General features: G+C 37.2%; 1 long non-coding RNA gene across 7 annotated transcripts in view; it reads left to right on the plus strand.

The window, feature by feature from the left end:
• The window catches only part of LOC144321604 (uncharacterized), a 193,306-nt gene that overhangs the window by 78,425 nt on the left and 88,692 nt on the right, over positions 1–26,189 (plus strand). For 6 of the 7 annotated variants that reach the window (XR_013387207.1, XR_013387206.1, XR_013387204.1 and 3 more), the window contains 3 exons: positions 207–358; positions 8,895–9,033; positions 9,850–10,015. This is a non-coding gene — a long non-coding RNA (uncharacterized LOC144321604). Of the gene's footprint in view, positions 1–206; positions 359–8,894; positions 9,034–9,849; positions 10,016–11,931; positions 12,057–26,189 lie in introns of those variants that run through there. The other variant, XR_013387208.1, reaches the window with a different exon arrangement.

Below are 26,189 nucleotides of genomic sequence, written 5' to 3' on the forward strand. Positions count from 1 at the left end.
GAAGGGGAGATATCCCAAGAGATGTGAAGAAAAAGTATAAGAGATTGAGAACCAAGTGAGAGGAAGAGACGCACCTAGAGAGAAAGATAAGGAGATATGAGGTAGAGAAAAAAGATGCAGAAAGGCAGGAGAGGCAAAGAGGCAGGTGGAGAGAAGAGAATACATTTTCTTACCCTTGCTTTTTTCCCCCCTTATTCAAACTCCAGGACCTCTGCATAGACCCTATTTCCTTTTGCAACTCCATTTGTATTTAGCACATGAAGATCATCTACACCATTCTATCCAATACTAGAACAGTGTGGGATGCAAGGGAAATTTCTAAGATGACCATGCTACTCTGGATCTTCCTCATTCCCAGGTATGATTTTTCAGATACTCTGCCCTTGGTGGATGTTTTGTTCAACTAACATCTGGGACCAGGGGACAAACCTCCATTTTTTCCCATTAAGCTCAGAAAATTGTGTCTGCTGAGGGTAGGTAGATGTAGGAATTGGCACCTCCATGCTGCCCTTGCATCTGTGAAGCACTGTGGCTAAGATGACTCTAGCTTAACCTGGGCATTCCGGTCTCTGATGCTGTGGAGGGGGCTTCAAAGATGCCAGGGAGGTTTCAAATATATCTGTGGGTTGAGTTGACTTTATACCCTGTAGGATAGCATATCAAAGCCTTTATAAATCTACCGGATCCCACTGAAAAAATTGCAATATAAATATGCTAAGTACTTTGCTCCAAAGTCTGAAAAACATGACTTAGATAGTGAGGTGTGGGGTTAGAAAGAGAAATCTGCCAATTAGATTTGAGTCAAAAGTGGCTTAAGTAGCACCCGAATGAGTATAACTATATGTTGGTAAAGAGGTGGCAATGAAGAATTACAATTTCTGTCTACTCATACACATATTTTTCTTTATGTGGAGGTCTTTTAAGAATTTGTTTTTATATTAGAAGTGGAAAAAATGGCCTAGGTACAAAGGTAGCTCTTTTCTTCTCAAATCATAACTTCATGTCCTATTTTCATTTTTGAGGAGGAGTCAGTATAAATCATTTAGAAATGGATTTGCTGACATTGTTAGTGTTCATTATGGAGGTCTATGAAGTAAATAAGTTTCAGAATTTTGTTCCTTTGAGAAACAAGTCTATTGATGAAGATTTGCTTTTTTTATTATATGAAGCTGTCATAACATGGAAAGCTAAATACCATATTCTTTTTGGTAAAAATAACTAATATTTGTCAAGCATTTACAATATGCCATGAAAGCACTGTGCTAAATATGTATGTGTGTGGTTTGTATATATAAATATATGGTCTTACTAAATTATCATTATGATTAAAAAAAAAACTAAGTGCTATATGCTGTTATTTATTTTACAGATGAGAAAAATGAGGCACGGAGGTTCTATGAACCCAGATCACAAGGATGTGAAGTCATAGAGCTAGGGTTAAAGCCATTCTGATGCCAGAGGCAATGATTCTTAATTATTACATTCATCTGAAATGGAGCATATTCTTTGTATTATGTATTGTCGTATTGATTTTCTAGATAAAATATTTTCTCTTTTTCTTATTTTTTTAAATATTTTATTTATTCATCAGAGACACAGAAAGAGAGGCAGAGACCCAGGCAGAGGGAGAAGCAGGCTCCACACAGGAACCCCGATGTGGGACTTGATCCCAGACCCCAGGATCATGCCCTGATCTGAAGGCAGATGCTGAACTGCTGAGCCACCCAGGCGTCCCTTTATTTATTTATTTATTTATTTATTTATTTATTTATTTATTTATTTAGATATCAACAGATTACTGGGCATTGTGGTTTCTAGAACAAAAGAAGAATCTGCTTAAAAGATTCTTTTTCTACCAATTGCATAATATCTGAGCTTATACATAAGGAAGTTTGATTTCTTTTGTCTAGGATCCCTTTAAAATACCAATACTGTAGAACTCTTTAGATTGTTTCCACTCATTTCTTACTTAATTGAATTAAGCTTTTCAGAACCTTTGTGACCATTCCTTTTTATGGGAAAGAAGAAAGGAAAGTGTGTACAAATACTTGCTGCTTACAGCATTTCACTGACTAGGAGTAAAGGGAAAATGGGAACAGTTTTGCTTATATTTGACCCAAATGTTCTGTCTCTAGCTTTCTTAAAATTCATTCTAAAATTTTATAATTATGTCTCCAATACGCTAAGTCTTGACTTAAGGATTTGGCTTCTCCAAAGCCTTTCAAATACTCCATAAGACCATTATAATCAGAAATTTTAGGAGTCATCAAAAAATATTTTCAAGTTGCGATATGTTAAGAAAAATATGACTTGAAATCAGGTCTGAGTGGTTAATAGTTAATTAATTTAAAATTGATTAAATTAGCCATGATTTGTTAAAATATCTGCAGGAATCTTAATTCAAGTAATCTTCAAATACCAGAAAGTAAGAAACCCAGTTCAAACAAGAAAGGAAAAAAAGATCAAACATCAGAAAAAAATTTTAATGAGTGAAATATCTTTAAACACAAAGATCTTATGTTTTTTTCTTATTTTAAAAAATATTTATTAATGAGAGACACACAGAGAAAGGCAGAGACCTAGGTGGAGGGAGAAGCAGGCTTGCTGCAGGGAGTGCATTGTGGGGACTTGATCCCGGAACCCCATATTCACTACCTGAGCCAAAGGCAGATGTTCAACCACTGAGCCATCCAGACATCTCTTATGTTTTGTTTTAAAAAGACTATCTATCTAGCTGCTTCTAAGGGAACCAGCTAAAATAAAAATGAATCTAAATAGTTGGACCCATATGAACCAAGAAATGATAAGCAGAAAAGAGGAGAAGGGGGAAATCTTAAGGAGGAACCGTGTTCATGGAGACATGGAGGCAAATCTACCAAAAGGTAGGTCATGAATAAGTTTGCACCTAAACTACCTTTGAAATTTGAAAAGCAACTAGAATTAGACTACAACTAGAAAAAACAAGAATATAATATATATATGTTATATAATATATAAGAAAAGACTAGACCAAATAAGAAAATAACCAAGGACACACAGATTTTGAAAAATACAGTTAAGTTTATTATAGATAGCTAAAATTGAGAAACCTGCTCAGCAAAAGATACCACATATCCAATTTAGAATATAGGCTTGAGGAAAATATTTACAGTATGAATAATAGATTAATAGCCATGATATTTAAAGTTCTTCTAGAAATCAACAACAAATCAAGGAAATACAAAACAAAATTAAAGCTGAGATAAAAATATTATTACCTGATTAAAATGATTGGAAATGTTGGTAATACCAAGGATTATTAAAAGTGTGGAGCCCCAGGTATTTTGTAGACCCTGCAATAGGAACATAAATGTGTGGAGTATCTTAGCAAATGTTTTACCAGGATTCATTTTTCAAAAATTCTGTCCCATAACACATGTCCAAAGGTATTTATTACAACTTTATTTAAAAAGGTAAAAAAAATATGGTAATAAAATAGGCAAAGTGGACTTGGAATTAAAAAAATATATTTTTAAGTTAAAATTTTAATAAAAGGTAGTACTGTCATACTAAACATAAAAGATGAGCTAGATCTTTGTGAGCTGACATGGAAATACTTCAATATAAATTGAGAAGAGCAAGATGGAGAAAAAAATTAATGCTTATACACATGTGCATATATGTAAACACACACACATGTGAAGATGTAAGCATATAGATGCACACAGGAGAACAAAGCCCCAGGGATATATTTACATTTAACATTGTTTTGACACTGACAGGGAAGTGGGTAAGTAGATGGAGTAGGGAGGAACTTTGGTACTTCCTTTAAAAGTCCTTTATTACATTAATTTTACAAATATATATGAATTCTGTAACATAATCAGAGAAAGAGTTAAACTGCATTTTGTGAACCTGAGCATTCAAAAGGCCACCCAGAAGTTCCTCTTTTTATTTTGAGCTTTTAAACTTTTCCTTGTATTAAAAAAATTTTTTTAAATAAGTAATCCTAGAAGTATAAAGAAAAAGAACATCTAATTTGTCTTCTTTTTGGAGTCACAGTTGCATCACCTATCTCAACCATTGCGGTACCTACTTTCCACAAGATTGGACTGGTTCATACCCCACTATATGAACAAGAACCTTGACTTCCCTAGCTTCCTTCTTGGACTTTCCATATACTTTTATCAAGTAGTTTCTTTAAATTGATAAACAAATAGTGACAAAAACTGCCGAAGTTCCTCGTCACCCTGAATTTCTTAGAAACTGATTCCTTACTTGCCCAGATGTCCATGTTTTGAGTTTGTCTGAAATTTACATATGTCATATAGACACACTTTCAAGATTTATCTGTGTAGAAGTGAAATTTGGAACTTAATCTATTTGCATTATTTAATACTGTTTTTTTAAAGATTTTATTTATTTATTCATGAAAGAGACATAGGCAGAGGGAGAAGCAGGCTCCATGCAGGGAGCCCGATGTGGGACTTGATCCTGGGACTCTGGGATCATGCCCTGAGCCGAAGGCAGACTTCCAACTGCTGAGCCACCCAGGCATCCCTAATACACTTTTTATGTATAGCTAAAGTATAATATTTTTTCCTGTTCACTTGGAAAATGCATTTGATATACATATTTATGTTTTGCTTTGAATAGTGAACAGCACAGCGCACTATATAGGGCAATGCAATTACAGGGTTCTTTAAAAGATTTTCATCCATCCACTTATTAAAAATAATGTATTAAATATTTCCCTTACTAAATAGGAAGGAAGGAGTAGTTTGCTGTAGATCAACACACACTCAATATTGACTCTTCCCTTAGAGAAGGGGGCAAATCCTACATGAGCCTTAGATATTAAGCAGAAAGACTCTGGAAAGTTGAGTGGGGGGTTTTCAGTACTTTTATCCAGTGATGGGGAGGGGAAAAATTGGAATTTAGGATCAAAGAGAGACAGGTCCTATGAAATACCTTGTTGTCTTAACTGGGAGCCCTGAAGAGTCACAGTCCTAGAAGCAAGTAAACAAATTTATAGTATATAAACCAACCCAATCCCTAATTGGATTAAGATAATCTGCTCTCCTCAATAGGGTTATCCCTCTCTGAGGGCAATAACATGATCCAGAGTTTCTAAATTTTTTTATATACACAGTCTATTAGTAAAAATGCCTGCAATATCCTCAAAAGAAGACCATGAGAGGGGGGAAAAAGATGAGCCAATGTAAGGTTAAAACAATGATGACCACATAAGGAGGCCCCTGTCAGGCCAAGAACCCACCCATTCTTCAGATAACTACCATTAACTGGGGACAGAAGTACTCCACACTACTCAAACAAAATCAACAAAAGACTCTGAACCATGGAAAAAAACAAAAGAGCAATAAGTGAGCTTCCCTTTTTCATAGCTTCTAGCCTGCAAACAGACCCCATTCTGTACCATGTGGCATGGCTAAAAAACTTCAAGAGGAAACCTACAGTGCTTCTGGCCAGAAAAACCAGAGAACAGAGTTGTGGGCTACCCAAGACACTGGAAAGAAATAAGGAACAAGAGCCAAAGGCATGAAAACCAAAATTCAGCCTATAAACTTTGCAAAATGTCTGGCTGATACCTGAACCAAAGGTGCAAAGAATGAATTAAGAAGGGCCTGGTTTAGCATGCAAGAACTGAACTGGAACTTGAGTTGCTGCCGAAGAGACAGTTACAGGTAATATCTAAGACCCGTTAATTGTATGTGAAACCAAAAACATTACTCTTGGGAGGAATGGAACAGCACCAAATGCCCCGAAAATATAACAAACATAACATCCAGGATAGAATGTACAGTGACCCAAAATTCAAAGAATTAAAACAGTGTCCCATCTCAAGAGAAAAATCCATGGAGGAAGAACTTGGTATGTTCCAGATCCATATGCAGCAAGTTAATTGTTTCTATAAACTAGTGACCAAAACAAAAAAGAATTTTAAAAAGATACTTATAATAGTAAAACATCCTCTATGTATGAACAGATCTAACAAGGGTTCTGGTCCCTCTACACTAAAACCATCAAAACATTAATGAAAGAAAGTTAAAAGGACTTAAACATAGATGTTTCCTGTTCATATTTTGAAAGACTCCCTCTTGCAAAGATGTCCATTTTCTCTAAACTCCTCTATAGATTCAGTGAAGTTCAATCAAAATAGCAGTTGCCATTTGTTGTAAATCAGAGATGATTCTAGAATTGATAACAAGTATAAAGAACAAAAAAACTTGGGAGTGCCTAGATGGCTCAGTCAGTTAAGTGTTGGGACTCTCAATTTCGGCTCAGGTTATGATCTCAGGGTCATGTGATACAGCCCCCACGTCGGGCTCCATGCTCAGCACAGAGTCTGCTTGAGATTCTCTCTCATTCTCCCTTTGTCCCTCCTGCTGCTTATTCACACACACTCTTTCTAAAATAAATAAGTAGGGGGATCCCTGGGTGGCTCAGCAGTTTAGCGCCTGCCTTTGGCCCAGAGCGTGCTCCTGGAGTCCCGGGATCATGTCCCCCGTTGGGATCCCGGCATGGAGCCTGCTTCTCCCTCCTCTTGTGTCTCTGCCCCTCTCTCTCTCTCTCTCATGGATAAATAAAAATCTTTAAAAAAAATAAATAAGTAAACCTTAAAAGAAAGAAAAAAAGATATGGCAATTAAGGAAGGAAAAGAAGAAACAACACTCACAATGAAGCCGGAAGCCTTCAAGTCAGGAATTATTCTAATTATTCTAAGGATGTAACAATTAAAGCAGCTACTTTAAGAAAAATAGGAAGTTCATTTGTTGCGCTAAATTAAAATTAGGAGTGTTTATCAAGTTATACACTTAATGTGAAATGGCAAACTAGGTAGTAAGAAAATATTTGTAGTACATATGACAACAGAGGGTTTAAATCTAAAAGAGCTTTCCTAATCAGTGAGAAAAAAAATTAATTGAAAAATGCACAAGTCTAGAAGAGGCGCTTCCTCTTAGCAGAACCACATGTCCCCAACTTTGCAGTATTGTTTCTTCTTGTCCTCAGACCATCCAGCCAAACCCTCTTCCACTGCTCCAGAATACACAGGTTTTCTTCCCTCAAGCTCCTTTCTCTTTACATGTAAACTGAGAGACAACAGGCACATTAAGTTCTGCCCACTGGAAAATACACCACCATCCATACACACATACACATTGTCTTAAGTACCTTCAATGAGTGGGGCTGTAATGTAGCTGCAAATCCATGTCTGGCCAGCACCAACATGGGGAGTTGATGTGTCTTTGTATCAGCCTTGTGTTTTCTCTTGGTCTGTTCGACTAGTTATTGGGGACCTCCTAATGCCAACTGCTGTGAGATCATTGGTACAGCAGAGGTACAGGACATCGGGGGAGGGAGGTCTGAGATAACTCTTCCTGGAATTTACTTCGGTCCTCAGGATATTCTAGGGCTGAATCCCAGATGTACTACTCATGTCATCCAATGGATGTCTGCTCTGCCCACCTAAGGTTTTAGACTTGGTAGTTTTGATGGCACGCAGCTCACAATTGGTGGCTATGGTGCCTAGGCAATCGACGTCTCAGGATCAGATGCTCAGTCTCTACCAGGGCCAGGTAGCATGCCAGGAACTGTTTTCTGAAGGGATAGCCTTCTAAGTCTTAGACATCTCTGCACATGCCCTATTGTAGCATGCTACAATACGTATTTTATCTATCGTATGTCTAGTGCCATGGCAGCTGCTGGGTCATGTGGCCCAAGCAGCCTCCCAGTTGTTACTGCATAGCCTGTCATTGCTCTGCTCTCCTCTTGAAACTTGAAATAAAAATCAACTGGAGTAGTATTCTCAAGGAGTATATACCGCTTCCAGAACCTGAAGCAGACAGCCAAGTTCTGTGCCTCTTAGCAATAGGTCATGTTAAGTGTTTTTTGACCTTGTTGGGATGTCACAACATAACCAGGAACTTGAAATGACTGAGTCTGCAAATGTCTCTGTTTTACTCAGAATGGCGTATTGTTGACTTTTTAAAAAGATTTCTTTATTTGAGAGAGTGCACAAGCAGAGTAGAGGGGGAGAAGGAGAAAGAGAAGCAGACTCTCTGCTGAGCAGGGAGACCGCCTACCATTGTGGGGTTGGATCCCAGGACTCTGAGATGATGACCTGAGCTGAAGGAAGACACTCAATTGCCTGAGCCACCCGGGGCACCCCTCCTCCCCCCCCCCCCCCCCCCCCGCACCACACACACACACAGAATGTGGTGGTGTTGTGATGAAGCTGAGGCCTCCACTTGATCTTACTATAACAGCTCTCATTCTGCAGGGCAAGGAGCCAGTGTGAGGATTCCACCAGCTAGATCCACTGGGATTAGGCATCCAGAAAATGACCACCAGGTGGTGTTTTGGATCCCCTGGCCTCACTAGCAGCCAGATCTGGGCCAGGATGTTATTACCTGGCCTGCATGTCCTTAAGTAATAGCGGGGGCTGTAACAGCGTTTGGGGCCTTTTAGTATCAACAATAGATGAGATCCTATATGCAAAAGCTTTGAAAATAACTGACACTTTTGCCAGCCTTCCTTTACTTGATAATTGGCCACGGATTCCCTTTTACAATTTGCTTTAGCATCACAGAGACCCATCCTCATGCTTTATTCCTCTCCTTCCATCAGTGGGCCCTGGCTCTGAGAGGTCACTTGGGACTGGAAACTGAGCAAGCAAGGGCTTGTGATTGTTTCTGCTCGGGAAATGACAACCTATTGACAATGACAACCTAATGACAACCTAGCTATTAATAAACTTCTTGGTTTTCCCATCTATGTTGCCCCTATATTTATTAGTCATGGATCTCCATGGATCACAGTCCCTTGGTTAGCAATCTGGGCTTGCTACCAGCTACAGTAATTCCATCAGACTTGAATTTTTTTTTTTCTTTTAGATAGTCTCCACATCCAGCATGGAGCCCAAAGTGGGGCTTGAACCCATGACCATGCGATTAAGACCTGAGCTGAGATCAAGAGTCAGATGCCTAACTGAATCAGCTACTCACGCATCCCTCATCAGAGCTGAATCTTATGGTAAGTCCTGCTATGTGGTTTCTTTTACTGCAGAGTCCTCTCATCTCAATTGCCAAAGATCCCTTTTCTGTACCATGCTCCTTACCACTGGTCTTGTCCAGCAGAGGACCATTACTGAGGTCAATGATGCTTTGACCTCTTCACTAGCACATTTCTTTACGTGTTAGTGCAGGACCCATTCTGTTGTCTTCCTGGTGAACACAATCATTTGACATGTTCTTGAGTCTTCCATAGTAGATCCGTTCCAATACACTACATCTGTGAGCCTTTTGTTCCCTTTACTGTCAAGGCCAAGGCAGTCCTAGCACCTCCACCTCATCAGGATCCCCTTTAACAGTTGTTGCCGCTGCATGGTTTCCAAATCATGGGGCAGTAACCCCAGTCAGAAAACTGCATTATTCAGCTATACATTGTACCGTGGTTTAGTACATGCTGGTCCTATTCCCAGGCACATTCTCTCAGCATCTCCTGGAACCTATTTGCTAGGTCCTGCAGGTCCTTATGTGAATAATCTCTTTATCTTTTGTAAAGTCAGTACTTTCCTAATTAGGCTATGCTGAGGTTTTGATCCTAGTGATCAGGCAGAGGGAGAGGTGGGATGGATTTTTGAGAAGGACAAGTATTTTTTTTGTGAGACATATGGCTCAATTGAGGCTTATACATACACTCTATATGGGGTGTGTGTGTGTACCCATGTGTGTGCACACACACCTTTATGAAGGAGAGGAGCTGCTTTCCCCCATCTTGCTATTTTCATTTGTAAGTTCATCTGTGCTTTTTAGTTAAGATTCTTGAAGATCACATCTGCTTGCCCAGCCCCACCTAGGTCATGTGTGATCAGAAAGACACGAACTTTTCATATGGACTCAATTGTTGAGCAGAGAATGTGTCTGAAAGCTCTAAAGAATTGCATTTGGGCTTGTCTGGAACCTTGAAGCAGGACTATGACAACAATGAATACTGGGACCGTTTCACAATGCAGGTATATATAGAAACTTCTCTTATTCTAACTATTGTACTACCAAGTTTAAAAGTACAAAGTAGGGAATGTTTGATATTTTTGTTCTTTTTCCAAGATATAAGCACTTGGGAACTGTGTAGGTTCTGGGGTTTGTTTTCAGTTCTAAATCATGCCTGCTATTTCTATTCTGTGTATTAACACTAACAAAATGAAAAGCCAGGGGAAAAGACTTTGAAGTAGCTTCCAACTAGGTTTTACAATGCTTGAATGATCATAAAACAAAGCTGATTTTTAAAAATACGTTTAAAGTAGTAATTATGAAATAGAGGTCAGGTTTTTTTCCCCTAATTCCTAAGTCTTTTTGCATTGACCCATTATTTTTGGTTGTGACCCACTTTTAGTGGTTTCTCAGTACATCTGGCACCTGGAGGTTATTTTCAAAGTGGTAAAGAGTCTCTGAATAAGAAGTCTCATTTTATAAGATCTTGAGCTTTGCTTTGCCTCTGAGGATCTGGGATAAAATCATGGGTAGGTCCCGTAGTCAAGGAGAGAGGTACTTTCTAAGTAAATAACAGGAAACCTCTCAGTACACATAGAGGCCATATGGAATAGAAATAGCAGAAATCAGCTTTACAGATGAATTTTAGCTTATTGATAGAGTTCTGCATTTTTTCCTTCCCACTGTTGTTAAGGTCGCTAGAATATAGGGAATCCAAAAGAAATTCAAAACTAGAAAGCTTGTTTTTCCACTATTTAACTGTAGTTAGGTGGTCAGTGTTGACTAGTTGTTTGCTCTCAAAGTTCATGGCAAATGACACCCTGATGCTTCCCAAGGTTTACCTATTGTAGCTCATTCTGGATTTTAAAAAATGCATTTCAAATCACATACTTTGGGCTTGAGTTTTAATTTTCTTCTCTAATAAATTAAGGGGCTGTGCTAGAATGTTCTTACACCAACTACCCTTTCCTAAAGTCTAAATGTTTGCTAGTATAGAAATGACATAATATCTACAGAAAGTCCTCTGTGTCTTTTATATAGTTTATAAGGATGGTTAGTGTTAACAGCAAGGATTTATCTACACATAGTGTGAAACTATATATAATGTATAGATAAAGATATATAGAGACCTCATAGGGAAAGAAAATCTCAAAAAAAAAAAAAAAAAAAAAAGGAAAATCTCAACTTAGGAGGTAGGAAGGAATAAAAATCCAAATATTGAGCTAAAGGGAAACCACACTGTGCCTTGTGCTAAAAAGGGTGTGCATGGGAGAGCACTGGGGCCACATATTTGGTAAGCTCAAGACAAGAAGACATAATTTAAAATTCTCATTGTTTGTGGTATATTTAAGGAGGGTCCATCACAGGTAGAGCAGTCTATTGCTTAAAGAAGTAGAAAATGAGTGGCTTTGTATCTATTATCTCACATGCCAGTGGTTGTCAGATGTTTTGATCTCAGGACCCATTTATACTTTTAAAAATTAACAAAGACCCCAAAGAACATATTTAGAGTATTTTAGAAGACACAAGGATCCCCAAGCACATATTAGGTTACCTGTCAGAGTGATGATGGCAATAGATGATATCTAGCCCCTGGGAAATTTCGCTGTACACTTAGAATGACCTTAGGAAAGGCAAATAATGTATCAGTTATTATTTTAAAATAGTTTTGACCTTCTGGACCTCCAGAGGTCTTGAAACCATACTTGGAAAATGGTGGCTCAATGCATTGTCTGGAAAAGTAAGTTTGAACCAAGGGAAACAGACGTTGCTAGATCTAATTAAATTGTATTGACTTAGTCTATCTTCTTTGGGGAAAATGTTTCATTTATGGAAAAACATGTTCACATGATGAGAATTATGTGTGGGTGTGTTTTTGAAAAGTGGCAGCACAGCCTGTTTTAGGAAGACTAAGAAAGCATATGTTTATCTCTGAAAGGTGGAGACTCTTGAGCAGAGCAGACTCTGAGTCCCCTGAGCACAGGGTGCCAAGCCCTGACTGCCAAGCCCTGACTATGGTCTCCTGTTAGTGCATCCTGAGGTATGATTATTCTCTGTTCAGGAATTCAATCTAGATGAATGGGTGAATTAGAACACTTGAGGAGGGGACTAGATTCCCAGGCCAGAAGTTCCTCTGAAGGGGAAGCCCTGAGAATCTCTAGAAGAAAACTGGGGATTTGCATAGAGAAGATGAGAAACAGAATTTATCTCTGAAGGAATAATAGGGGAGACCCTCAGCAGAAAGGGAGGTGTCCCATAAGGATTTCCTTTAGGAAAGACTAACATTTAATTTTTTCCTTGGACTCAAAGATTCACCTTCAAAATAGACTTTTAAAATACTCTCCTTCCTATACACATCTTTGTTAAAATACTTCCTAGGTATCCCCTATCTTCCAGTGAACTGAAGGTTTCAGTAAATAGGGAATGAGGCGAAGAAAGCCAGCCTGAGTCCCTGGTGAGCTCTGTGGGCAGAGTGCAGTGATCACCAGCCATGGAGCTGGAAGCAGTTGGGGGCAGTGAAGAGCTGTCCTGGTGGTAAGGGAAGAGTGAACCTTGAGACAAACCCTCCTCATTTTTCAAAGACACTGGCAGAGGATGACCCCTGACAGCAGGGAAGGGAAGCAAGGAGGAAATTTCTCTTCACTGTTGTTCTTCAAAAGCAATTTCCTTACACGTACCTGGACATTGGCAATTCACTCTCATCTTTCAGCCTTAATGTTTTTTATGTGGGCTCCACACTTGGCAATGTGGGGGCTTGAACCCACAACCCTGAGATTAAGACCTGGCTGAAATCAAGAGTCAGATGCTTAACCAACAGGCACCCCGTCATCTTTTGGTCTTTTTTTTTTTTTAAGATTTATTTATTTATTCATTTGAGAGAGAGAGTGCTCCTCCCCAGCACCCTGGGATCAGGACCTGAGCCAAAGGCAGATGCTTAACCGACTGAGCCACCCAGGCACTCAATTTTTTGGTCTTTAATGCAGATCTATGATCCACTGTCTTATCTCTAGCGTGCTGGTTCTGAGGGATTTCCCTTGTATCTAATTTTGAATTGATTGTCCTTTTTGACCTATCTGCTTATTTTCTAAATCATACATTTATTGAAATGGTGGATAAATTTGTTCAGTATCTGTGCTAATAAGAGAAATATGAGTGCTGCTGATCAAACTATTTTAGTTTGTTTATAATCATCTGGGAGTTATTTCTCTGTATTCTCTAGGAATTGCCTTCTATCTCTAGTTAAAGGCAAGGAGATAGAAATTAAATCTGGCAAAAAAAATCATACACACCCATCTCCTTTTTATTAGAAGAATATAATTCTAATATTTCTCCTATTTATTAAAGGATATATATCTTTTAAAAATTAAATATAACAAAATATATTATGTATATTAAATAAATTTATATGTTCTTTTTAATTAAAAGAGAGCATATGATAAGTAGCACTGACTGTCAGGAAATATTATATACCACATTCAGTGCAGGCATTCAGATCTTCAGTCTCTCCAAAAATGTAATTACAAATCCAGCTGGCGTTTGGAGCAGGTACTATAGCCACATCTGTCTAATACATTTTGTGGCATCTATTAATCTTTTATGCAGTATGTTTAAAAATTCTCTGAAAATAAAGCATTCTTTACGGGTACCTAACAAAAGTATAATTCATTTATTCTGAGATTCCAGGAGGCACAGAACTTAACAATTCTGTATAGAGAACTCCAATTTTAATTAAAAATACTGTTGCAGATTACTGTAAGAACTCTTCTTTTTACAGCCTCACTGGGTTGCTGTGGCCTTTTACTTCTACTATAATATGGCATATGAATAAGTAAAAAATAGTTCTCCCCCCCCCCTTCTTTCTCGTATTACATATCAGGAGTTAATCATAAAACAATGGACTCTTAACATTGCAGGAAACTTTAATGAGTCAGGACCATTCAGAACTTCAAATCCTTTTTGAATTGAAGTATAGCATAAATGAAAAATGCTCAAGGATACATAGGTGGCAGTATCATGAAACATAATGAAACTATTATAGGATGATGGTATCATATTCATCACCCATTATTAAAATTCTTCATCAATTCACAGTGCTTAGCGATGACCTTCAGTAACTCCCCTTATTTTCATCATATTATGTACAAAACTTTTGCTATGAGATTTTAATTGATTAGGAAACTAAGCTAAAAGCTGCTCTACTTTCTCCCAGGAGGGGAAATATCATAAAGTCATAGATGTATTAAAGATGAAAAACTGTTAACTTTTCACAGAATCCTCTGAAGCAGTTTAAATAACTTTTCCTCCTGTAAAAACTAAAATATCACAACAGACTATTTAAAGTTTCCTCACTATTTTTTTTTTTTTTTGAGGGAAAAGTTAAGTGGAAAGCAGAAAGGAAAAGAGAAACATTAGCAGGGCAATGAGCAATCATATTAATACCAATGTGTTAACAGTTTATCAAGGTGATATTCCTGCAAATTGGAACAAATCCTGCATTTATTTTTCTTCTTTTGGATTTATGAGAATGTAGGAGTTACCCACAAAAAACATTTTTCCCATAATCATCCTGTTATGTTATATTATATTTACTTTGGGGAGAGTGTTCAGGTAGGTAGTCTTTCCCCTTTCTTATACTCTTTGAACAAATGGTGCATACACACTTCCTAGTTGTTGAGCACTCCATAGGCCCTCTTTTCTGGGTTCTCCTATGGAGGATGGATTACATTAATGGTCTTAATTCTTCACCCTGCTTTGAAGCCTCGCTTTGCCATGTAAATTTCCTTGCTCTTCTCAATGAAGAGGAGCGTTCCAATTCCCTATCCCTTGAAATCTGGGTTTTCTTTCTGGCTTGCTTTGGGCAATAATATGAGCTGAAACTGACAGAGTGTTACTTCCAAGCCTAGCCTCAAGAGGCACTGCATGTTTTCCTTTGACTCGCACACTCTACTGTTACCACCAGAACTTGCCTGAGTTAGCTGCCTGGAGAACACAGCAGCAAAACCAAGTCACATCTGTTGTCCCAGAGCAGGCCAACCTAGATTGGCCAGGAAAACAGCCATTCCTGAGTATGTGAGTGAGCCTATCTTTCTGTAGATTTTCTGTAGGTGAGTCTATGATTCTGTGGACTGCTGAAGTTATTTCACTTTGACACATAAATACCACATATATTGTCAACTCTTTGGAATTTTATATTTACTTGGTAGACTTTCACTGGGCCAATTTTATCAATATCCAACAACACATTATAAATGAGAATATATTCCCTTTTGGATGCAGAGCTCTCTATCAGACAAACTTTATTAAGTATATACATATGTATGTGTGTGTGTGTGTGTATATATATATATATATAAAGTATATTATTTAATTAATTTGGGCCTGTTTGATCTGTTGAATTCTTAGAACTTTATATTTTCTTGATGGGATTTTTGTGACAGTTTTTCAGTATGATTTCTCAGTTTTTCCCAGTAGCCTCTATCAGTTTTAGCTTTATATATTTCAAATCTTGGATGGTAAGTGAATAGTAATAATTTTCTTGAAAGGTTAAATAATAGTTGACTGAGGGTCAATTTTATGGTTTTCATTTTGTAGTCTATTTTTATGATCTTAATATTTTTACTTTTTTAAGTTAAGACAGGTAAATCTTTAGGATACATTTATCAATGATTTCAATGAATCTTTTGTTAAAAAATACTAGAGGATTTAAAATATTTGAAAACTTTTTTCTTTGCAATAAAAATTGTTGGTGAAATAACAAGTTATAAATTATTGAAGAATACTTTGAGCAACCATATAGGAATAATTGAAATCCTATGTGAAACATTTTTTTGGATAAAAGTGGGAAATGCCAAAACTGGGACAAGAAGAAGAAAAATAGACACTCAATAGACCTATGGTTCTCGAAAACTTTGGATTGGCAATGGAAAACATTTCCAAGATGGCACAAGGTAGACATAATACAAGGAAGTTTTAGCAAATTTCAGATTTACAGATAATAATTTTATATTTTTCTAGATAAAGGATATCTAAATATTGCTGAGAAAAAGTGTATATTTGAAATCTCAATGCACAGAGAAGAAATAAAATTGTAACCCATTTCATAAATGATTTTAGTAATAAAAATCCTACATAAAATACAGTTGTATTTTTGGTAACTAATACACCATGACCAAAGGTTTATCCCAGTAAGGCAAGGATATTACAGAACAATAAATTGTGTCTTTTGAGTTAGCATTTTTTTAAAAAAAATTTTTATTGGTGTTCGATTTGCCAACATATAGTATAACACCCAGTGCTCATCCTGTCAAGTGCCCCCCTCAGTGCCCATCACCCAGTCACCCCATGCCCCCTGCCCACTTCCCCTTCCACTACCCCCCCTTTAAAAAAAAAAAAAAAAAAAGCACTTGTGAGTACTCTCTTTTGTGCTTACTCTGTCATTTGTAAGAATTGGGATTCCAGGGGCTTTTTCAAGCGTCTGCTGCTTATGTCATTTGAACAGAGGTTGTAGTTACTGATTTTCTTACATTGAACAATCCCTGCCTTCCTTGGGAGAAAATTAATTTGGACTTTATAGTTTATTACTATATCCTAGGCATCAGTGTGCTAGTGTTTTATATAGGATTTTTCCATTTATGTTCTTGAATAAGATTTACTTATAATTTTGCACTCACTTATAACCTTGTCTAGTTTGGGCATCAAAGCTCTAACTAGCCTCATTTATTCTCTGTTCTTTAATTTTATGTTCTGTAGAAGAGCTTATATTTGGGGAATATTATTGCTTGAATTGATACAGGAACTCACCTATGTAATGATTTGGCCCATTTTTTCTTTTGACAAAGAGGGAAAACTGCATGTATTTCTAATTAATTTACTTTAATAGTTATGGGATACTCTTTCTTGCTGTATCTTTTTGAGCCACTTTTAATGAATTGTAACATTCTAACATAAAATTTTTTAATACTTATGTTTATGACTCTACTTATTTTAAAAATACCTGTATATCTTTATTATTTTTATTCCTAATGGTTTTTGCTTTCTTTTTTACTTCTTAATCATGCCAGAGGTTTATCTTTTCAATGATTGTATCACAAAAATATTTAATGAACGGCACAGCATAGACACTAATTGTTTGAAAAAGGCATTAGATGATCTTCTTTGACCTATGTGTTATTTGGAATTAGATTTTAAAATTTTTCTAATTTGTATTATGATAAGAGTTTGACTGCAATGCAGATAAACATTGGCAAATGCATTATCACAACAAGAATTTTAATACTCAGTAATTACTAGAACATGTACACACCCACTAATTAATGAGCTTGATCTAAAGGCCATAAAGAGAATATATATAATAAATGGTGATAATATTTTCTCCATGCACAAATATAACATTTGTCAATATTGCCTCCATATGCTAACTATGAGCAAGTGTCAAAAATGGTCAATTTTTGCTTTATATATTTATATATACTGTGCTATTAAGTATATATAATTTTATGAATGTTTTACCTTCCAAATGAATTGTTTTCATTATGTATTACTCTTTTTGTATGCCAACTGGCTTTTTTAATTTAAAGTTGTTTTTTATATATATCAGTCTTTATTTTGTTAGTATTTGGCTGTTGTCTCTTTTTTGTGTTCCAGAAATTCATCTTCTATTATTTTTTATTGTTTCATTGTGTTTAATGTGAGTAGTATACAGCTAGATGCAAAGATTATCAATTTAGGGGAAAATTTAGAGTGTAGATGACCATGCCAGCACATACTAACTGAATATAGACCTTTAATTCCACATAGTATTTCTCATATGGTATTTAATATGTAAAAGTATTATCTTTTCTGAATGAAAATAAAAAATTTTCAAAAAAACAAAACAATTCTCCATGGTATATTAATTTTTAAGTAGAAAATGAGTTGACTTGGGTTTATAGCAGAACACAAGCTGGTTAACCTCTGAGGTGCTGGAAATAGCAGAAATTGATGTTAATTTTTGCGTTTCTTCTGGATAGTTTGGATAAGTTCTATACCCTGTTTGATTACTAATAAAAAAAAAATTCTCTTTACCATCACCTGCCCCTGCTCTGTATCTGCTCTATCCCTCTGCTCTGTGAAATGAGTCAATCGGAGAAGGACAAACATTATATGGTCTCATTCATTTGGGGAATATAAATAATAGTGAAGGGGAATATAAGGGAAGGGAGAAGAAATGGGTAGGAAATATCAGAAAGGGAGACAGAACATAAAGACTCCTAACTCTGGGAAACGAACCTAGGGGTGGTGGAAGGGGAGGAGGGCAGGGGGTGGGGGTGAATGGGTGACGGACACTGAGGGGGGCACTTGATGGGATGAGCACTGGGTGTTATTCTGTATTTGGCAAATTGAACACCAATAAAAAATAAATTTATTATTAAAAAAATATATCCCTCTGCTCTGCTTTATAGAGTAAAACTCTTCAGATAGGTTGCCCTAATGGTTGTTTCCAGTTCTCTTGTGTCATTTTCTACTGAACCATTTTCACATAAAACATCTCATCACAATTGCTTTTAACAAGATCACCATAGTTAATTTTTCATCTTCATCTTATGGCCTTATCAAAGCTTAACATAATTAGTCATCTTATTTCTCTTAGAACCCTTTCTTACTAAGCTTCCAGGACACTTCACGGATTTTCTTCCTATTAGCTGCGACTTCTAAGTCTCACTTGTTGACTCTTCTTTCTGAGTTGGAAGCAGTAGAGAGCCCTAAGACTTCTTTCTTGGAATCCCTTATTATACTCCCCCTTGGTGTACTGATCGGTTCTGTGAACTTATCCATTTCACAGGCTTGAGTTCCCACAATTATGTCTCTACTACAAAACTTTGATCTAGTAAATATTTCTTCTTGGATGTCAAATAAGTCCCTTGATATGCTTAGTACTGTTCACATGTTCGTATGTTGACACCATTTAGCTAGGTTCTCTACAATGCAATATGAATGAAAGTGAAGCATGCAAGTTCCACTTCATGTTCTTACCATTATTGTTTGATCTCCATGTTATCTTTTTCTCCTTTCCACAAGTTGAAATTCGGTTTAGTTTTATGAGTTACCAAATAGATGAGAAGTATTTAGGATGACAGGACTCCCTGGCTAGGCTAGTGCCTGGATGACCCTTATTTGTTTTATTTGTGCCATTCTAATGTTTGTGTCATGGTGACAAAAGTTTGATTATTCCACAGCTAATACTTAGTTAACTCCTGTCTTTGCAGTGCATTTGGCCTTGCCCAGGAAATACACCGTAATTGGTTTATTTTTTTGGAAAGATTTTATTTATTCATAGAGACAGAGAGAGAGAGAGGCAGAGACACAGGCAGAGGGAGAAGCAGGCATCATACAAAGAGCCTGACGTGGGACTCCATCCAGGGTCTCCAGGATCACGCCCTGGGCTGCAGGCGGGCCATGGGGCGGGGGGGGGGGGGGGGGGGGGGGGGGGGGGGGGCTGCCCTCTGTAATTAGTTTAAATGAAAATTGATTTCTTCGCCTCCAGGGCATTTGGAAATGTTAACACTTCTTTTTGTTACAGATGAGGTGAGGGTTTGCTACTGACATCTAATTAGTAGAGATAAGAGATGCTGCTCAACACCCTACAATGCACAAGGCAATCGTCACAAAATAAAATTATCTGGCCCAAATATCAATAGCCCCAAAGTTGAGAAACCCTGCTCTAGAATCAGATCATTTCTCATCACCTCCTTTATTACTCCTTGCTGCCCTCTTTGCTCACCTGAATTGTAGCTACATTGCTACTGAGATTGTTTCCATTCTCACCTCCTTATAATTTCTTCTTTGCACAGAAACCTGTGAGTGATCTTCTAAAAAAAAAAAAAACAAATCTTCTCATGGTGTCTCTTATTCAGAGTAAAGGCCATATTCCTTAGAGTGAATAGTCTGTGAGACTCTACATCATTTGAATCCATTCCAGTCACATTGGCTTCCTTGTTCCTCCTCAAACAAGCCAGACACATTCTTTTATTAGAATCCCATCCCTGCTCTTCTCTCTGTCTGGACCACTTTTTCCACAGAAGTCAGCATGCCTGGCTTACTTCTACTAGGTCAGTGAAAATTTTCTTGATCCAATTCCCTTTCTGTAAAGTTCCTTACGTGCCTTAATTTGTGTCTTATAAGACACTTATCATCATCTGGCATGCTATATCATTTATTTACTGTTTATTTTCCATCTTTCATCACTAAAAAGTAATCTTCATGAGGACAGTGATTTCTATTACTTTTGATCACTGATCCATTCCCAAGGCCTGAAGTGGTACCAGGTACATAGTAAGCACTCAGTAAGTAAATACTTGTTGAATGAAGAGAAAAATTATCTTGACTTTTCATACCATACATTGAGTAGTGTGGCAGCTGTTGAAGAATGTTTATCTGATTACCTTTGCCCCTAGCTGCAAGGGACTTGCCTCTTCCTGCTTGGATTTCACCTCTGATTTAGAAGGGTTTAGTTTCCATTCAATGACCTCTTTTTCAAAGATGTTTTAGACGTTAAGTGTTTTAGGATAGACTTTCCTTCTAATTCTATTGTGGGCTCAAGTTGGTTTTATGATGTGGCTCTTCAGCTCCCTGAGGCAATCTGACCTTAGGTTTTCCTTATATAAATCACCATAATGCCCCTTTCCCTCTAGGGCCGCCCGAATCTTACTATTCTATTTTTATGCTTTCATATCATGGCCACCATGAGTATCATCAGTTTTATGCATTTTACTGCTTAAGTTCTTCAGTAGGTAACTGAAGTTACTTAAGAAGATGGGCTTCTAAACATTGAACCATTTAAACTTTTTTCCTCCCATTTGTCTTAGGACCCCTGGTATGCCCTAGTTTTATGTGAGAAGAAAAAAGGAGGATGTGACAATAGATACCATCTCAGTGTTTGAGCAAAATTGCTTTGGTGGTTCAATTATTTTACGTACAGATTTTTTTAAAGGCAAAACCAGAGCAATAGGACACAACTTTTGTTAATTTCTGTGTTTCCTCTAAGCTATATACACTGGCCCATGAAATCAATTTATTCAAATGCCTCCATTGCAATCTGAGGTTGCCTGTGTTATAAATTGTCTTAAAAACATAAAAAGATTCTGTTTGCCCTGAACCCCATCCAGGAATAATTACTTTCAAGTGAAGTCCTCTGTATCCCTAGTATACCAGCCACCCTATCCTATTTCCATTTAAGATAACATAAGTTCATCTTTTGTAGCTATGCCTTCAAAAATGTTACAAGGCAAAGGCAACAAAAATAGAAACATTAGGTGCTTTTTCAGGCTAAGGGCATAATATCAATGAAATGTGATCAAGTTTCTTCAAATCTCAGGCTGTAGTGAAGCAAAATTTTATGTTTGTGCACATACTTCATGCAAAATTTAATTTAGAAATGTAAATTAGAATCCATAAAAATCAAAAAAACATTTGGCTTAAATTACTGTGTGGGGGACAACATAATGTAGTAGCTTTTATTCTGGAGTATTTGCATTTGGACTTTATGAAGTAATTTTATAGTTTTGATGTAACAAGAAAGTAAAGACTTATTTTAGAGGACATGATTAAAAGGACTCTGTGATCTGTTATTCATCAGTGCAGGACTGCTGGCTTTTTGTTTTTGACATCATAAGAAACATGATACTCTATTGTTTCATGAAAAGCACCATTCTTTTTGAGTTACTTTGAGGTGAAATTCAAAATCATTGAGATCTTACATGGATGGGAGATAGAAATTCATATCAAAATGTATGTTTTCATTGGTCTCTATATATCTTTTTTGCTTGAAGAGCAGGGTTAACCAAGAACAAGAAGGATAAAAACCTAGTTTGGCAAATGAACTATTTCCTAGGGAGACAGTGTAATTTTTTTCCATGTGATCATACTCCACAAGTTCGTAAGAAATACATTTAGTAATACTATGCTATTTTAGATTTTCATTTTGTTCTTCACATCTTTACTTTCTTACCCTTTTAAAAACTGTTACTGGATAAGACACAGCATTTTGTCCTAATTTTTTTTTAGCTATTGGATGCATTATTAATAATAAAGCAGGTCTCTCAATTTTGCAACCTTTGTTCCACCTTCCAAATAAAGTCATCCACCAAAACTAATAGTCCATCTTGTAATAGATTGCTACTTACTAAAGAATAGGATAAAATCATGGTTGCTATATTTTTCTTATAAAATTTCTCAAGTAAATTTTCTTTTGCATAGGGATGGTTTGCTTTTAGTTATTAATGGAAAGCACAGGCTTTGCTCCCTTCCTTAGCACTCTCTGACCTAAGAAAGGGCTTATCATCTCATTTGTACTTTATGAAAGTTGGATTTGATCACTTATTGTCAACTGATAAGGGAAAGGAGAGTTGGGAGAACAACAAAAAAAAGTTCACAAAAGACGACTTCATCCCAGAGTGAACAACTTTTAAAATCTAGGTAGGGCTATGGAAGTGTGAATCTTTGTGCCATTTGTTGTTAAAATAATATGGAAAATTATATTTTTGAAATCGAGTAATCAAGTTTTTCCTCTTGTTTTTCTTCATTGTTCTCTTTCTCTTAACTAGAGGCATCCATTGCTCTAAGAACATTTGTGTTTCTGTTGTAGTAACACAACATGGACACCATGCCTGTTTTGATTTTTCAAATGACCTTTGAATCATGTTTACATTTTTCAAAAATACCCCTTTAGGAATGCAAGTTTAACGTTTAACAGTAAGTCAAAATGCAGTGCAGATCAAGGATATTTCATATGGGAAGTTCACCCTAAAAAAGAACAATAAAAGAGGTGCTAAGAAAAATTAGAGCAGTTGATGCATGTCATGAGCAAAATCTTACAGAAGTTGGAGAAGACTCTAAGAAAATTCTGCTGGTACAACACTTCACTATTGTGTTCAACATGGAGTAGGAACAGAAGAACAAAGGCAGATGGCCATGTCTGTAAGCATTGGCTTGAGATAGAGCCCTGATAGCCACCAAAAAAAAAAAAAAAAAAAAAAAAAAAAGCCAGGCTTAGGAAGTTCCATGTACCTGTTGTGGAGACATGATAGCGTGAGCAAATCAGAGGAGTAAGTTATGTTTGTATCCAATATAAGGAGACCAGCATGAGATACAATTTTATAGACTACCAACTTGATCATGAGTGCTCAAGTGATAATCTAGAAGACCAGTTGAATGAGCCACATATTGGTAGGTGTCACTTATGTGGATACCCAGGAATTGTATGGATCCTAAAGCACTGGAGATCTCCAAGTGTTCAGTTCAGAGCCATGGACATGGACAGGAAAGCACAGCACATACACCAGCATTCCTTCTGCAACCACCTTGCCATTCCCTAAACTTCCCAATGTTCAACTTCAAGCAGAAAGAGGGAGAGAGTATGCCCTCTGAGAGGGAACAAAAAGGCAATGCAATGCATCTCTAATAGTAGATATTTAATTAGAAACAGGCAGTATAATACCATCCTTGTGGGATGGGAGCTCTCTTAATGGCCTCATGATTACTTCTTGTTAACTCTCTATTAGAGAAAGACCTATGAGTCCTGTTTGTATTGCTAGCTAGCTTCAAGTGACCAGCTCAGGGGTTTCTCTGTCAAGCAGCTTCTGAAGCTGAGTGTTTCTTGGTTGCAATGAAGTCTGACTTAGAAGCAGCTTTGGAGACCAGCCTGGCTTTTACTGTAAAGGGTGGGTATGAGTAACAGCCACAGACACTCAAATGGCCCCTTCTACTCAAGTACTTTTTCTAAAGCTGCTACCTCTGAATTTACTTGAGTCAATGCTTTCCTTAAGGAAACAAAGTTTAGTCAGAAAAGCCATCCAAAGCACTCGTTTGGCCACCTGTTTACTCAATAGTTGACTCTTACATCTAATTTGTTTATTCAATGAACTGTGTTCTTAATAAAAGTATATTCAATAGAGCTTTCAAACTCTATTTTCCTACCATGCAATAGTCAAAAAAAAAATCTTTTAAAAAAGCTCCATGCAGGACATCTGGGAGCTCAGTGATTGAGCATCTGCTTTCGGCTCAGGGCATGATCCCGGAGTGCCAGGATGGAGTCCCGTATCAGGCTCCTCGCGGGGAGCCTGCTTCTCCCTCTGCCTGTGTCTCTGCCTCCCTCCCTCTCTCTCTCTCTCTCTCACAAATAAAAATAATTTAAACAAAGTCCCAATGCAGGGGTGCCTGGGTGGTATAATCCATTAAGCATCTGACCCTTGGTTTTCACTCAGGTTGTGATCTTGGCGTCATGGGATTGAGCCTCATATCAGGTTCTGTGCTGAGCCTGGAGTCTGCTGGAGATTCCCACTCCCTCTCCTCCTCCTCTGCCCCTACCTGCTGTGCTTTCTCTCTCTCAAATCTTTAAAAAACCTCCCCATGCAAATAGTCACATAGGGAACAGTCACACAGGTAACTCATGCAAACAAACATTTGCACACACGTGTATACCATCAATAATTAGTCTGTTTATTCATACATTTATTTCACAGATAGTAAAAAGTCCCATATTTGTGCATACAGAAACATGAATAACTGTAGATTACATGTAAGTTATTATTGAATAATTCTAGAATCGTCAATTCTTATCAAAATACTCCTAATCAGGGAAATATTTCCCATTTATGCTTTATATGCCTTATTTAAAGAAATGATTCTGTCTTTGGTATGAAATGCCTTATACCTTAAGCTAGAGTCTTCCAAAAGCTGACACAAGGCAAGGATAAAGGTGCATGAAGTGTATAGAAGGTGTACCAGTAGGAGATTGGCAATGTAAAACAGAAAAGAAGGAATCATTTAAGGAGTCATTGTTAAACAGATTACCACTTGGATAAGAGGGGCTCACTTGGTCTAGGAATGCTGAGAGATAGTGGGCACCACTCCTCATCCCAATCAAGGTTGGAGGGTGCAGAGATCATTGTCAAATTCCCATCAGTCATTGCTTGAGGGTTGTTCCTGGAATGGGTAGAGAAAGCATTAATTCCCCAGCGCTGTGATCCACCTGTTGCATGACTGAGCAAGTAGCCTTTGATCAGAGAATACCTGCAGATAAGAAATACTAGTTCAAAATATTTTAAAATCCTGGACAATACATAAGGCAAGAAGTGATGTTTTAAGTTAGCCTGGTAAAGATCACGAAGAAGAAATAGCATGAGCTAAGGACACCAGAAGGAAAGTGTTGAAGGCTTTAAAATAACTGAAAGAACGTCAGCATGGTGGATCCTGGCAAGCTTCTGAGAGCATATTATAAAAAGAGATGGAAAGATTATTAGGGACAGATTATGTAAGACTTTGCTGACCATGTTTAAGATTTGGATCATATCCTATGTGCAACAGAGAACTATAAAAGAGTTTCCAGCAGGGAAGTTCATTAAATTTTCAGATCACCCTTGCTGCTGTGTGGATAATGGATTGGAGGGAAGTAAGAGTCCAGAGAAGAGGAAAGCTGCTAAAGGAGACCAGTGCACAGTATACGACGTAGGTGACAGTCATTTAATTAGAATGGAGATTGGGAAGTGAGGGTGATTTAAAATACTTAATGGAAGTCAAACTGAAAACTCGTGTGATGCTGATAGCAAAGAGACTGCATGGTTTCCTGACTGTGCTAGTGGACCAATGGGGAGTGCATTAACTTAGATGGAGAAGTCTGAAGAGAGAAAATCAGATTTCGAAAGCATAAATCTGAAATGTTTCTGAGACACATAAGAGAAAACGTGAAGGAGTGATGTACGTGAATGCTCTGAGTTGAGCTAATTCTAGAGGTTAGGGAGCACTTTTCTGTAATTCAGCAGAGGTGTCAGAAACTGCTAGTCATGCTCTAATGCAGAGAACTCCACGAGAGAGGAGGAGGCAAAATAATTGGAATAGAAAATCAAAAGTAAAAAGAAAATTTCATATTTATGAGTAAGTTCCTTATTTGGTAGGTAGATCTAGGTTGCTGTATTGGAATATTTTCCCAAAACTCAGTGCTTTGAAATTTCACTTGGCTTGACTTTGCTTTGTAGCAGTGATAATTATCACACATTCCTCACAGGCTTTAATGTAACACATAACTTATCCTTAGGAAATCATGTGTTGTTTCACAGTACATGGTAAGCAATAAAAGATAGTGGTTCTAAATTTTTCTCTAATTGAATAGAATCTTGTTCTTTAGGAATGGTAATGTCAACTGTACACACTGGCCCCAAACCC

The sequence above is a fragment of the Canis aureus genome, chromosome 10 (assembly GCF_053574225.1).
Source record: "Canis aureus isolate CA01 chromosome 10, VMU_Caureus_v.1.0, whole genome shotgun sequence".
Taxonomy (NCBI): Eukaryota; Metazoa; Chordata; class Mammalia; order Carnivora; family Canidae; genus Canis; species Canis aureus.